This window comes from Dreissena polymorpha, chromosome 7 (genome assembly GCF_020536995.1).
Source record: "Dreissena polymorpha isolate Duluth1 chromosome 7, UMN_Dpol_1.0, whole genome shotgun sequence".
Taxonomy (NCBI): Eukaryota; Metazoa; Mollusca; class Bivalvia; order Myida; family Dreissenidae; genus Dreissena; species Dreissena polymorpha.
The window spans coordinates 20,798,150-20,812,871 of NC_068361.1; positions in this window are offsets into that span (position 1 = coordinate 20,798,150).

Below are 14,722 nucleotides of genomic sequence, written 5' to 3' on the forward strand. Positions count from 1 at the left end.
TTTATGATAACTATACTATATAGTAAATGTATTTGTTTTCTCGAAACTATTTCTTGTACGTTTTTAGATATTAGAACTTTACTATTTGATAAATATTATCACAAACATGAACACCAATGGTGAGCAATTAACTCTTGAATTCTTAGTAAATACCGTTTTACTTGTTTTCGCTGCAACTACACTTGTTATCTAAAGTTTACCCTTTAGTTAAAAGTATATGCTTATATTCACAGCCAAAGATTTTCCTGTGCACATTTATTTGCAAAGCTAAATATTGCAACACAGTTTATTTCATTCAATACTAACAAGTATGTAGGACATTGTTATGATTATATTCCTTTCCATGTTATTAATAATGTCATCGATTTTGTGTCTTACATACCAGTCCAGTGGACGGGCCTCTGTAGACGAGACATGTAATGCACGGGGAAATCAAATGCTTGATTTTTGCAAAGCGGCCTCGTTACGCATTGCTAACGGTCGAATCGGTGACACCGGCTCGTTTACATATTTCAGTAAACAAACAAGTAGTACAATAGACTACTTAGTGTTGAGAGACAAGTATTTCTCGCTTTTAATAATTTCAACGTGTTGCCATTTAACACGTTCAGCGACCATGCGCCCTTATATTTTGAACTTGATGTAAACTCATTACACATAGATACTTCGAACGTTACACCGGTAGCGGATTACACATGCTCTCAATGGTCTGAAGAACACAAGCTCAATTTTAGACGCATAGGCGGATCCAGGGGGGGGGTGGACGAGGCGTACGCCCCCCCCTTAAATCTCCAAAGGAAAGTCAATTCATTTGATGTTTCACACTTAACTAGATCTAAATCACCTATTTAAACTTGTCATAGCCTTCAAAATCACTAAACTCGTTTGAACTTCCGGGGGCCTTTGCCCCCTGGACCCCTAAAACTATAAACTATGCACTTTTGTGGCATTATAAGAAGGTACTTTGATGAAAGTATATCAGGCGTGACATGCTCGAAGTGGTTGTCAAAGCCTTCAAAATCACTAAAATCATGGAGCTTCAGGGGGGGGGGGCTTCGCACCCTGGACCCCCAAAAAAATAAAACTATGCACTTTTTTGGCATTATAAGAAGGTACTTTGATGAAAGTATATAAGGCGTGACATGCTCGAGAAGTAGTTGTAAAAGCCTTCAAAATTATTTAAATCGTGAAACTTCCGGGGGCTTCGCCCCCCCCCCCCCCTCTGGACCACCAAAACTATAAACTATGCACTTTGTTGGCATTATAAGAAGGTACTTTGATGAAAGTATATAAGGCGTGACATGCTGGAGAAGTGGTTGTCAAAGCCTTCAAAATCACTTAAATCGTGAAGCTTACGGTGGGCATCGCCCCTTGGATCCCCTAGCAGAGCTTTGCCCTGCACCCGCCAGGGGCCCTAGCGGCCCCCTTGACCCCCAGCAAATCTTTCAATATCCCGCCCCTCCCCCCCCCAACCAGAAATCCTGGATCCGCCCCTGAGACAGGTTATTATCTCCGAATTACCTGAGTTTAACGGAATATTGAATAACAGTGACGTCTTAGACGGCAATAGTATTGATAATTTGGTTGTTTTGCATCGCTAATTGAAAACGCGGCACAACCATATTTCAGCCAAACACGAAAAGCACGAGTTTCTAATCAACAATAACAAGGACTGGTTTGATTACGAATGCGGTAACGCAAAACATAATTATTTGGTTGCCTTAAATACCTTTAATAAAAATAAAACGCGATCAAATAGAATAGCATTGAGCGAAATTAAACTGAGCTATATGGTACTTGTTCGAAAAAAGAAAAGGCGCTATAAAATGAATAAGTAACGCGAGTTATGTGATCTTCGAAAAAATAAACCGAAACAGTTCTGGAATCACTTTCGATCTAAAGGAAATAATTGATCTAGCAGCATATCACCGAAGGAAATCCGTGAATATTTTTCAAACTTATTTAATGATATTAAGGCTACAAGTTTAGACGATGTCGAACATTTTAACGATGTCAATGATTTCAAATTAAATAACCCAACTTTCATATCTTTAAACGTTCCTTTTACGACGGACGATGTTTCGCGTGCAATTAAACGGTTAAAACGTAACAAATCACCATGCCCCGTTGATAATTTATTAAATGAATTTATTATCGAGACGTCAGATATATTGATAGGTCATATCATGGATTGCTTTAACAAGATTTTCAATTCGGGTCATTTTCCGAAAGCCTGGTCATATGGTTATATCGTGCCACTACATAAGAGAGGGGACAAAAACATCCCTAACAATTACAGGGGGATAACTTTGCTTAGCAATTTCGGTAAACTGTTAACTAGCGTACTTACAAAGCGTGTCGAAAATTGGGCTGAAGAAAAAAAGATACAAACTGATGTACAGTTTGGTTTTCGGTCCGTTGTTAGCACTGTCGACGCCATTTTTACATTACAGTCTTTAGTTGAATATATATTATCATAAAAGTCACGCCTGTATTGCGCATTTATTGAACTAAAGAAAGTCTTTGACTCCGTTTATCGTAATGCTTTAAGGTTTAAACTTTTTAATTTGGGTCTAGACGGCAAACTTTTATCTATTTTCAAAGACATGTATTGTACAGTAAAATCGTGCATAAAGCACTGTAATACCCTTTCCGTTTTCTTTGATATATCCGTCGGATAAAGGCAAGGGCAAAACAACTCGCCGATCCTATTTGCATTATTTTTGAAAGACATTGAATCGTTTATTAAACAGGATAGTGAAGGCGATTTCGGTCTCAACTTATTTTATCTGTCGTTTGTCATTTTACTGTTTGCCGACGACATGGTCTTGATAGGCAAGTCAGTTGAGGAGTTACAAACAAGTCTTAAAAATGTATTTACTTATTATAAAAAATGGGGTCTAGAAGTAAATACCGAAAAAACAAAAACTATGGTCTTCAGAAAACGTGGTCCCCTAAAAAAATACAGAAAATGGTCTTACAATAACATAGAATTACAAAATGTGGATAATTTCATTTATCTTGGAGTCGTATTAAATTACACTGGAGGTTTTCAGCTAAATAGTCAGCATGTGGTCGGAAAGGCAGTAAAGGCACAACACGTTTTGTTATAAAATGTGAATAAATATGACGTCACTCCTCGTATTGCTTTGCAGTTATTTGACGCCTTTGTGTCTGCGACATTAAATTATTCGTGTGTGGTTTGTGGTTTTTGCAAATCAATTGATATCGAACGGGTACACCTGAAATACTGCAAATCAGTTTTAGGTGTAAACCAAAGTACTTGTACTGCAGCTGTTTATTCAGCATTAGGACGGTACCCAATATATATTCAACTATATGTCCAAATAATAAAATTCTGGTTACATATACTATATTCAGAAAATGCAGTAATTAAAACAGCATATTATACATCACTAGATTTACATGAAAAAGGATACAAGTCATGGGCCTCGAGGCTTCACACACTTTTAAATGAATATGGTTTTAGCTACGTTTGGGCAAATCCCTTTAAATATAGCCTCAACGAATTTGTGCAAATATTTAAACGTAGAACAATTGACTGTTTTTTACAGAAACTTAGAGCCGACATTAACTCGAGTGCTTTATTAAACCATCTTTATATACATTTAACTGATTCGTTTGAACCAGCACTTTATCTCGATACGCTATTTAATAAGACTTACCGTTTTCTCGCCTCCGATTATCATCGGAAGGTTTAAGGATAGAAACGGGTCGACATGGTTCCGATAGACTCCAAAGAGAGGAGAGGACATGCTTATTGTGCAACAGCCGTGATATTGAGGATAAATTCCACTTCATCATTATTTGTAATTGTTATACAGAACTACGCCGCCGCTTTTTGAAAAGGTATTATTATAATAGGCCTAGTATGTTTAAATTCATCCAGCTTATCAAGACCACACACCAATCTGAACTTTTAGGGCTGTCTAAGTATATATATTTCGCAAGTAAGCATAGAACCGACTTAATGAATATGAATCAGTAACACCATCTTTTTGGTTGATATTAATCTTAAGCGTTTTTTCCAAATGTGTTGTTTAATATAATCTCTGCTATTGAATGCCACGGATACTGTCAATTCATGTTCATTGTATGTTAAATTGTTTCATGGCTGTTTGTATCTTCTTAAAGGAATGCTTAAATGTTATTATTAATCAGTTGTAATTATAATTAATTGAATACCTATTTTGTATTGTCGCTGTAGTAAGTATCTTTATATAGGGATACTTAAAATGTCATTTTATGTAATTATTATAATTAATAATTATTATAATTAAGTTGATATCTATCAGTAGTTATAATCAATTGAATACATATTTTGTATTGTCGTTGTTGTAAGTATCTTTAAATAGGAATACTTACATTTTATTTTCAGTAATTATTATAATAGATTTAATATCTATTTGGTATTGTCTTCGTTTGTCACACTAAATAGGAACGGTTAAATGTTATAGCAGTTATAATACTTAACAGTAAAAGTAAGATTCCAAATATTAAAATCACATCGAATATGTTAAGAACATTCTCCGTATTTAAACTAATTTCTATCAATCACATTACCATGACATGCTATTTAATTGAAATATGTATTATGTTAAATGGCTATGTACTAATTATATTCGCCAATAAAATTTTCTGTCTGTCATTTTAGAAGAAGAAAACACAAAAAGCAAACACGTTTGTAGTTCATGTAAATTCCACATAATTAAGTACCGATATAACATAATTTCCAAAGCTTACTTAATGTGCGAAAACAAATGGTTGAGTATTGTATTGGTTGTTTGACGGCCTGAAATTCTAGGGTTTATGTAAACACTACCGCATTAGTTTCCTTTTAATTAAAAATCGCCACTTGCATATCAATCTGGATATTGCGATTGGAAACAAAACTTTAATGCTAGCTCTGTTGCTACAAAACGAGCAACGCGACAAGATGACCTGGATTCCCACTCCCGGCGCTTGAGTTCAGTTGGTGAAAAATCTATTACTAGTGGGGTTTCACTCAAGACATCCCATATTCAGTCCCACAAGACGACCAAACACTTTATAGCATCTGTACAAACTTTAAAAGTCGAATCAAATAAATCACATAAGTTAAACTCGCAATTTGCTCAAATTTTCGTTTTTTGTTAAGCAAATTATGTTTAAGTCCTGCTACACACTCCGAGACAACCGCTTCTAACGGAATACAGACCGCATACACTTCAATAATATGCACATGAGATGAATTGATAATACTACGGTTGTATGCTGCTGTTGTACTTTTTTACATCTAAGGTACTAACTAAGTTTAATACATTCCCAATGCGTGTGTTACTTATTATAATACTGTGGCATGTTCTCCATATGTCATACGTTTCACCATTCCTTTAAGGAAATAAATAATCTATATATTCCAACATGTTGATGAAATGGTAAAAAACTAATCAATAAATTGGAATCAATAAAGGGATAATGCACGTTTTCGAGGGCATGATCATCTGCGGGCGCTTGAAAAATCCGTTAATCACGAAGGCAGGAACGGATTTTGAGAGCGCCAGCGGATGATCATGTCCGAGAAAATGTGTATTTTCGCTATTATTGGATAAACAAATCACACATACCAAAATTAATTAAAATAACATTGAAAAAATATGTCTTGTTCATTCGACATCGACAAAATAATTCGATTATTTCAATACAGTATAAGGTTGTGTTTTACATATGCCTCACTCGGTCATCATCCGAAATGACGAGGCTTTACCTTCGGATAGGCAGTTTTCGATTTAAAATGTGTTTAAACAGTGGATTAATGCAAAGTTGAAATGCAGCCGCGCAAAGTAAGAAATGAGGACTCATTTTGGAATTTACAGCAGGAGCGTTGAAGGTACAACATAAACACATTTACAGCATAGTCTTTTGAAAGTGTTGAGTACATAACCTGAACTTCATTGAAGTTGCCAATAAAATAAAGCTGTTGTTAAGAGAGTGCAGATGGTATAATTTGAAAAGTGGACTGAAATAGTCATTGCCATTATCCCTGCATGCATGAGGAAATTGGTGCTTATTCAGTTCGCCATTTATGCTTGGAAAGTCGTCGAAGGCTGAAGAAGGGAAGAAACTGCGCGTGGACCAGATTATTGATATGAAAACCACATAACAGGGCTTGAACTGCCGTGAATCGCCTTGTTAATACACGATTTCTCCCGTTCAAGCCCTCCTTTTGCCAAGTTTTTCACCCCGCCAGAGGGCATTATAGATAGAGTTTATGCAATAATTGTTTGAAAATAATGACTTATTATGTTAAATAAATCAATTTTTTATCTATTCATATAGGGAAACAAATGACCAAAGGACGGGGCCAATTTTGACCTCAATGGCATTATTTGAACAGACAAAGGCCTGATCCTTGTTGTTTCAGGAAAACAATGTTTAAGTTATTTACACTTTTAGTCAATATAAAATTATATTTAAAAAACCTTTGCATCACATTAATGTTAACACTTGTGCACAAATGAACCTTTACATACGGCATCGAAAATCAGCTGGGGTTATATCTTCAGGAACACCATTCACCATGTGAAATATGAAATTTCTGTAAGATTTAAAGGGTAATCATGAGTGACGGAAGTTTGACAGCAATATAAATGACGGACAGACACAACACAAAACATGTTCCCACGGTCCATCGGAAAAGCTACATATATATCAGAAAACAATCCATAGCGTGTATTTATTACCATTGCAACAAAATTTCAGTGAACAACAATATCTTCAAATGCATGAATGTCAATATACATTAACAAGATTGAGACAACAAACTTTGATCAGTACATTTACATCACTAACATTCACATGAGTATTTCTCGTGACTATCACAATACGTGTTAAAGTAGTGGTAAACAAAAACATGAAAATAATTATTTGTTTAATTAAACAATGGCAATATATATGGGAAATGCTTTATTCAATTAACCAGACAGAAAAAAAAAAGTAAAACAGTGTCAAAACAGTATTACCACTTATCGTGTTAAAGCAAAGAGCAATAGTTACACATTAACGATTAAAACAGTAAGGTTGTGATGTTGAAGATATATAAACAAGTTAGAGAGAGGCTTAAACTATCATGTTATCAATACATTCACGAATTTACTGGTAGGTTCACTAGTATTTAATACAGTCTTTGGACAGTTTCTATAAACTTGCCTGACTACAAAATGCCTTACCACCACTAAATGTCATTCGGGTTGAGACGAACAAATGAATACATTATTTAATTGAAAATAGCATCAACTAGAACCAACATAGTTCACAACTAATAACAAGTGTACTTGTATATTTAACATATTATTTTAGCTTAAACTTCACATTAAAATGCAAATGTTTTGTTTTCTTTAATATAAATATCAATACGGTATAAATGATATAGGTCACAAAAATTACTTGAACAAAGCTATTTTAATTGTTTAATGAAATAAGAAATAGTTTTTATTTAATTTTTAAAAACGAGATTGAATATTTATAAACAACCACGGTTTTGGGGAAATCTGATCCAAGATATTTGCTGAAGTTTTAAAATGGGATATTTCTGCACAATGGTTTCATTTATATGTTGGTGGATCTGTGTCAAGGTAAATATATTTATATAAATACAAGTACGCAAAATACACTTACATGTGCTTGTTAATATTTTTGTGATTTCCCCACAACTGTCACTGATGAGTTAAATGTTCCTAATAAAATCATGTTTTCATGGAACGTTGTGCAGTGCCCTTTTTGTCTAAACAGCGCGTTAAAATGCCATGTTTAAATGTACTGCGCAATTCCCGTTTACTCTCCTGGGAAAAAACTATAATTAATTGCATGTCACCAAAAGTGAATTTGGAGTGGTCGCTGTTAAAGAAAAGAATCAAAACAAGATAACTGTCACAATTAAATAACAATAATCTGTCAAGTAAAATATAAATAACAAGCATTTTATCATTATAATTCATATTTTAAAAAAATACGTTTGTGCAGAAAATACAGATAAACTAGTTTAAATAACAAAATGTTCGTGTGGTCATCCAAATGTAATGAATTTTAATAAATGCCAGTACTGATAGACTTGTTATAACACATAAAAACGTATGATTTTGTATTAAAACATAATTAATTTAACGAATATATATTTCTTACACTTAAATGTATTATGAATATTGCTGGGCCAAGTGTGAGGTTGAGCGCTCCTAAACCGGTTTAAACCCCCAATGCTTTGCATTGACCGTTCCAAGGCGGTGACCCCAGCTTTATTCTTATTTGTGTTTATGATGTTTTGTATTGTGCTGTATTGTGCTGTTTTGTACTGTTTGGGCAATCGGTCACTTGCCTTAAATAAAGGACCTACTAATTGTTTATTATAATTATTCAATACTACTCCAGCAGCTGGAGTTTCACTTCTTTATATTGCAAAGAGGAATGCAAAAACACTTGTTCATAAAACTGTTGTTTTTGCAACAGGAATGTATAATTATTGGCTGAAAGCAATGCGTGATGAAGATCGGATGTAAAAACTGGGGGGGGGATAATAAAGAGGAATATCCAAAGAATGACGGGAATGCCTTTTGTATTAACTGTTCTGCATGTTTTCATGAAGGATTGATTGACTGACTTTTAAAATAAGGGTGGATTCGAGAAATTTTTGATACAATAGATAATCTTCAGTTTCTATGAATCTTTTAAAAACCTACCAAACGCTGTGAAGCTCTTGAAATGCCGAATACACTGGATATACACAATACACAAGAAACAACCGTATTTGATCTTCCTTGATTTCACATCATCCCTGTGCACAACGTCCTCAGCATTATTGTTATGACTCTGTGTTGACTTAAGTAGTATGTTGCTCGTATTGTCTCCCTTTGAAGTGGTTAAATGCATGCCGCGATTATCATCATCAGTCGAGTGCTCTGCGGATTCTCTTATAGGCTATGTCTAGTTCCTGGCTGTGCTTGTGGGGACTGGCTGCTATCCGAGAATGACATGGGCCGAGTATTCATGAAAAATGTTGTTCTGACTACGTTCGCCTTGACAAAACGGAATTCCACCTGTTTATTACCTAAAACTATAACATATATTTTCTCACAAAAACTGTCTAACAATGTTTAATCAAGATGAAACATGTGGCTGCTAGAGAATTGCACACCTGAAGCCTTATGTTTAAGACACTTTTAGAAAATAATAACAGTTGAGCTAACCGGCTATTAGTCGTAAAACTGACATTTATTTTAGACATGTCGGCATCTGGCTTAAGAGTAATAACACCCAAAGGTGCCCTACCTAACAGGCTTTGTTCAGCCTCGGCATAATCTGTCAGTGGAACTGGGTACCACCGGAAGTTCTGTTTCAAATTTAACACACATATTGTTCTGTCGGTATTCTTTGAATATAATAAATCACTTAATATGTTACAACGAAGTAATTAGGACTTATGCTACCTTTTACAGATGTGACAAATTATTAATGATCAGGAATAAATTGTATGTCTTTCCTGTCTGTCTGTCTGTCTGTCTGTCTGTCTGTCTGTCTGTCTGTCTGTCTGTCTGTCTGTCTGTCTGTCTGTCTGCCTGCCTGCCTGCCTGCCTGGCCGCTTCCTGCCTGTCTGTCTGTCTGTCTGTCCATCGGTCCGTCTGTATGTCTATCCGTCGGTCCGTCCGTCCTTCTGTTCGTCCTTCCGTCCGCCTTCCTGCCTGCCTGCCTGTCTGTCTGTCTGTCTGTTCGTCGGTCCGTCTGTATGTCTATCCGTCGGTCCGTCCGTCCTTCTGTTCGTCCTCCCGTCCGTCCTTCCTTCCCTCCATCCGTCTGTCAGTCTGTCTGTCTGTTTTAAAGATGGCCAAATACGTTGCAAACATTTTTTTTACTACTTTATTTTCAGAAAACACACGTTTTTAAAACTAAGATTAAACCTTTATGCAATAGTTTTAAGATATGAATTGGAACTGAACATACTATTTGAAAACACAGTAAACAAGTTTTTGTATGCTCTTATTATAATGGTTTGACACTTTGCATTTATCAAATACTTTGATTGGCTGCAAAATGGAAAAAGTAATTCAAAAATTTGGCACAACAGTGGCGGGAGAAATATAGTTCATGTGGGAGTCGTGGTAGAACTGTATGTTACTGTATTATATTTTCAAAAGCAAATAACAATTGTTTGATTGTGTCCTGATTCAAATTGCATATTAAAATGGAAAGGGGGAGGGCCCCTACCACACACACCCTGCCTTTCGCCTTCAGCTAAATAACTTTACAATATTGAAGGTTAGTGCCGCCTACCGTTTGAAATGTATTCACTAAGAGTTTAAATAAGCCGAAAATAAAATTCATAAATAGGGATAGATCTTTGTTAATAGTGTTTATTTAATTGGAAAAGGCTGTACTTCAACAATTTTGCAACAATGTGTTTTAAACCTCTTCTCGTGCAAATGAATATATTTCCCACAATCGCATTTCGAGTATTATTGGCAGCAAAAAAATGCATCCACCTGCTCTTCACATATTTAACAATTAAATCCTTAACTTCACCAGGGCCTTGTGCAATATAAGACATAGGAAAGGCCGCCATTTTTATCACAAGCAAAACTTAAATTCAGGTAAAGTCTTAATGTTACAGCATCTCTGTTAATACAAAAAGACACGATATAAATGTGTATGTCTATGTAAACGGTAGAGATATCACAAACGTTGTAGTAAACAGAAACTAAGTTAATGATCAAATGACTTTGACCATTTGACTTTGAAACTAAGTACACTGTCATGTGAGTATATGGTGTCCTACGTATTGATATAAATTCAAACCCGGAAAAGAACATTTGTAATTGAATATGAGATAATGCTAAATCTTAGGGCGTAGTGATACATGGCCTAATGAATGTACAATGTTTAAAGCAATTTTTAACTGAAGGACACTAATTGTTTATGTATCACAAATTAAAGTAAATTTTGCTGAAACAAATTCGTGTTTTAGTATATTTATTAATTTAAATACAAAGTAATTTCTTTACCATCAAAACAGTTTAGCATGTTTAATATAAAAGACTTTGGCACAATTGTACGCAATATGGGACATCATACATTTGCAGACACTAGCCCCTATTATCAGATGCAGTTTTCGAGCAGTTTTGATACGTTTGCAAATGAAGCGTCTTTAATGCGAGTCCTGTTCTGGTAAAAATGAGCTTACTGAATGTGCGTTAAGATTTCGCCAAGAAAACACTTCATTAAAACGAAAGTAACCATATGAGCGGAAAGTATCGTTCCTGATTAGCCTGTGCGGACTGCTTTACCATTTACGCACACGCTTTAATCCCAGTTTTCTCAGAACGCGGCTCATATAAAGATAGATATTTAACAACGCTACGTGGGAAATTTCTGCCTTTGAATGATCAACGTTTTACAAGTGTGAACACGTGTGTATTGAAAACAAAAAATAACGAAAACTTTTGTTTTTTAATTACCGACCTAAATACCTCTTATGTTTTGGAGGTGTAAGCGGAAATAAACCATTTATGCTACATCATTGCCGTACGACACCGCTGAAGGAGAGAGAGAGGCACAAGTAATTCAAGCTGATCCCAAAAGCAATACGCTTAAAGTTTCAGTTTCATATCATAATTGCTAAGAGCACACACATGCGGCGCGTTATTTGACGTAATAGAGTTGGCGAAGCATTTTGGACACTGAATATTACAGATTAGCAGTTGACACCAAGAAGATCTTTCCCGCGCATTCATTACAACACTTGTCCATACCACTGCTCCCATTATTAAGTCGGCTCGCTAATATGCCACCAAAAGTATATTTATAACTATCATTAACAAACGTATTCGCAATGTAGTAATAATATCACTTTGTACATACACCGTTTTTATTTGTAAATTATAAATTGTTTAAAATGAAATTGATCAATTTAATACATTTGGAAGTCGTCTATATCCGTTGGAAAAAAAACATGTTCGCAATTTTGCAAAATTATTCCTAAAAAATGTATGCTTTATATTAAGTAAAATATAACTACTGGTGAAAAAATAGGGCACATATCGGTTCATAATTACCAATCATAATCGGTAACATAGTACCGCTTGTGTAACGCTTTTTGTTGATAAATGTTAAATATGTGTATTGCTAACGGGCATTCAAAATACGCCCTTTATAATAAACGTTTGGTTAGTTGCTACTTATAAAGATAATTCGAATCACGGGAAAGATAACCCTTCTTTACTTCACTTTTGGTTTTGCTTATGCAATGATGTTTAATGTTACAAATATAATTGTTTTATTTGTAAGATCATTTTAGGTCATTTAAAAATCAGCTAACATCTGTGATAAAATCACAATGAAGCGTTGAAACTATCCATTAAGGCTTCCTGAATCATTTTTATATGAATCCTATACATTAATCGGCGTGCGGCGATCGTTCGACGAGCTGGTGTACTTTTATTTGCTGAAAGATTTGTATCAAAATCATTTTACGTCCGCATGGTATTCGTCCATATAATGTATATGAGCCGCGCTTTCGGAAAAAGGGTCTTAAAGCAAGTGCGTTAAGTGTCTTCCAAGATTAGCCTGTGCAATCCGCACGTGCTTATCCGGCACCTCCGCCTACACTGGATTTTTGTTTAGAAGAGACTCCCTCTAAACGAAAAATTCGATTAAAGCGTGAGTGTCGTCCCTGACTAGCCTGTGCGTACTGCGGACTGCACAGGCTAATCTGGGGCGAAACTTTAATATGAATATAGTCCGTTTTACCAGAACGATGCTAAAATTATGTGTATACATTATTTTTGCTAAATGACGCTATGTATGTTTAAATTCCAAGGAATAAATAATTGCATGTATTAATTAAGTTAAACGTTCGTGTAAATGAACGATGACGTTAAATCAGTGTTTTATGCCCACGAGTGTCATATGACCTCATAGTTTAACAAGGGTCATGAGTATTTCATATAAAAGCCGTCTCTACCTGCTGAACATGTGTGGCAAGCTATTTCAAAATAGCATGGGTAAGCGACGATACAGTTCACAAAATATTGGACGGACGCCCGCAGGCAATACCATGTATACACTCATCCGTTTTGAATGCTTTATCGTACTTATAGACTACAAAATTGTAGGTCGTGTGTTATATTTGAATACATGCTACGATCTTATTTAGTCTTATTAAAGGGACTTGTTCACAGCTTTTTGTATTTAGAAAAATTTAATTGAATAAACTCACTTATGAAATTGTAATATTTGGGATAGTTTGAATGGTACCAGTACCACTGAGGTCCGATTTGCCATGGCAACCGCAGGCGATGGCCAAACTGAGCAGCTTGCGGACATGCAGCTCAAATAGCTTAGCGTCCCTATTAGTCTCCATCCTACTGGACAGCTGAGAGACCTCGGCGCTTCACGCGGAAAAGAAACGCTAGATACAGACCTTGTAAGACGTGTGTCTCAAAAGCCTGCTCCGATTGGGCAATTCATGTTGCCTATATAGTGTTCACACGTTAAAAAGTGATGACAGACGTACAACGCATAACTACGGACAAAGGGTTATAACGCTCACCGTGACCTTGTTGTGCTGCTCGCTATTATTCACTTTCTATATATGTTCACTTCATGTAGTAACCCCATTTGTTTTTTGTAACTTCGTATGGACATCAAAGTCATTGACATCATAACAACAACAAACTAGAACAAAATATGACATATGTTTTATTGAAATGATAAATGTGGTGCACATTTCATATTAAACATTTAACAAAATGCAAAGCGATAACATGTTTAAAAATTTCAATCACATAACATAAAGTAACAAGAGTTCCGTGGTCGGAGGCATATGTATCAAGCCAAATGGTCAATTTGTTAAGGAGTTATTGATTGGTAATGATTTTCACACATATTGAAACACTGACCATGACCTTTGACCTAGTGACCACAATTTCAATAGGGGTCATCTATTGTCCAAGGCCAATGCACATGGGAAGTATCAAGCCAAATGTTTCATTCATTGACGAGTTATTGATCGGAAACAAACTGGTCTACCAACAGACTGACTGACAGACAGAGAGACAGAACGACCGACATCCTGTACAAACTATACCCCCTCTTCTTCGAATGGGGGGGGGGGCATAAAAATCATATCCAGAAGTAATAAGTGAAGAATGCTGGATAGACAGGCTGTACAAATAACTAAGAAGAGAATTTTGCCCCACAACTCATGTGCATAGAGAAAGGAGGATATAACGCAAATTAATTCAATAATCTTTTTTAAATTGACGAAAATCTTAAAATCGTTTTATCAACGATAACACTTGCTCACAGCACGGTTCACCGGGTTATCAAAAATATCATAAATATATACATAACAATCTCATGTACAATTGTTCTTTTTCTTTTCCAAAAAAAATCTCATATGCCTATCGTAACAAACTCCAAATATGGATCAAAGTAAAACGCTAAAATTTACAACACATGCTTAATTGAAAAACAAGCCTTTGCATTTCCAAGTCAGGAGTATAAACCTAATGTTCAAAGTAGCATGCTACATTGTGTTACTTGCCCTTTATTATCAACAGAGGATGTACTGAAACGGTGAAATAAAACTTTCAGAGTATAACTATACATGTGGAGCAAATGATCGAGACCTACAATATTGATTGAAATGTTACAATGCTACAAATACCTTTTATGT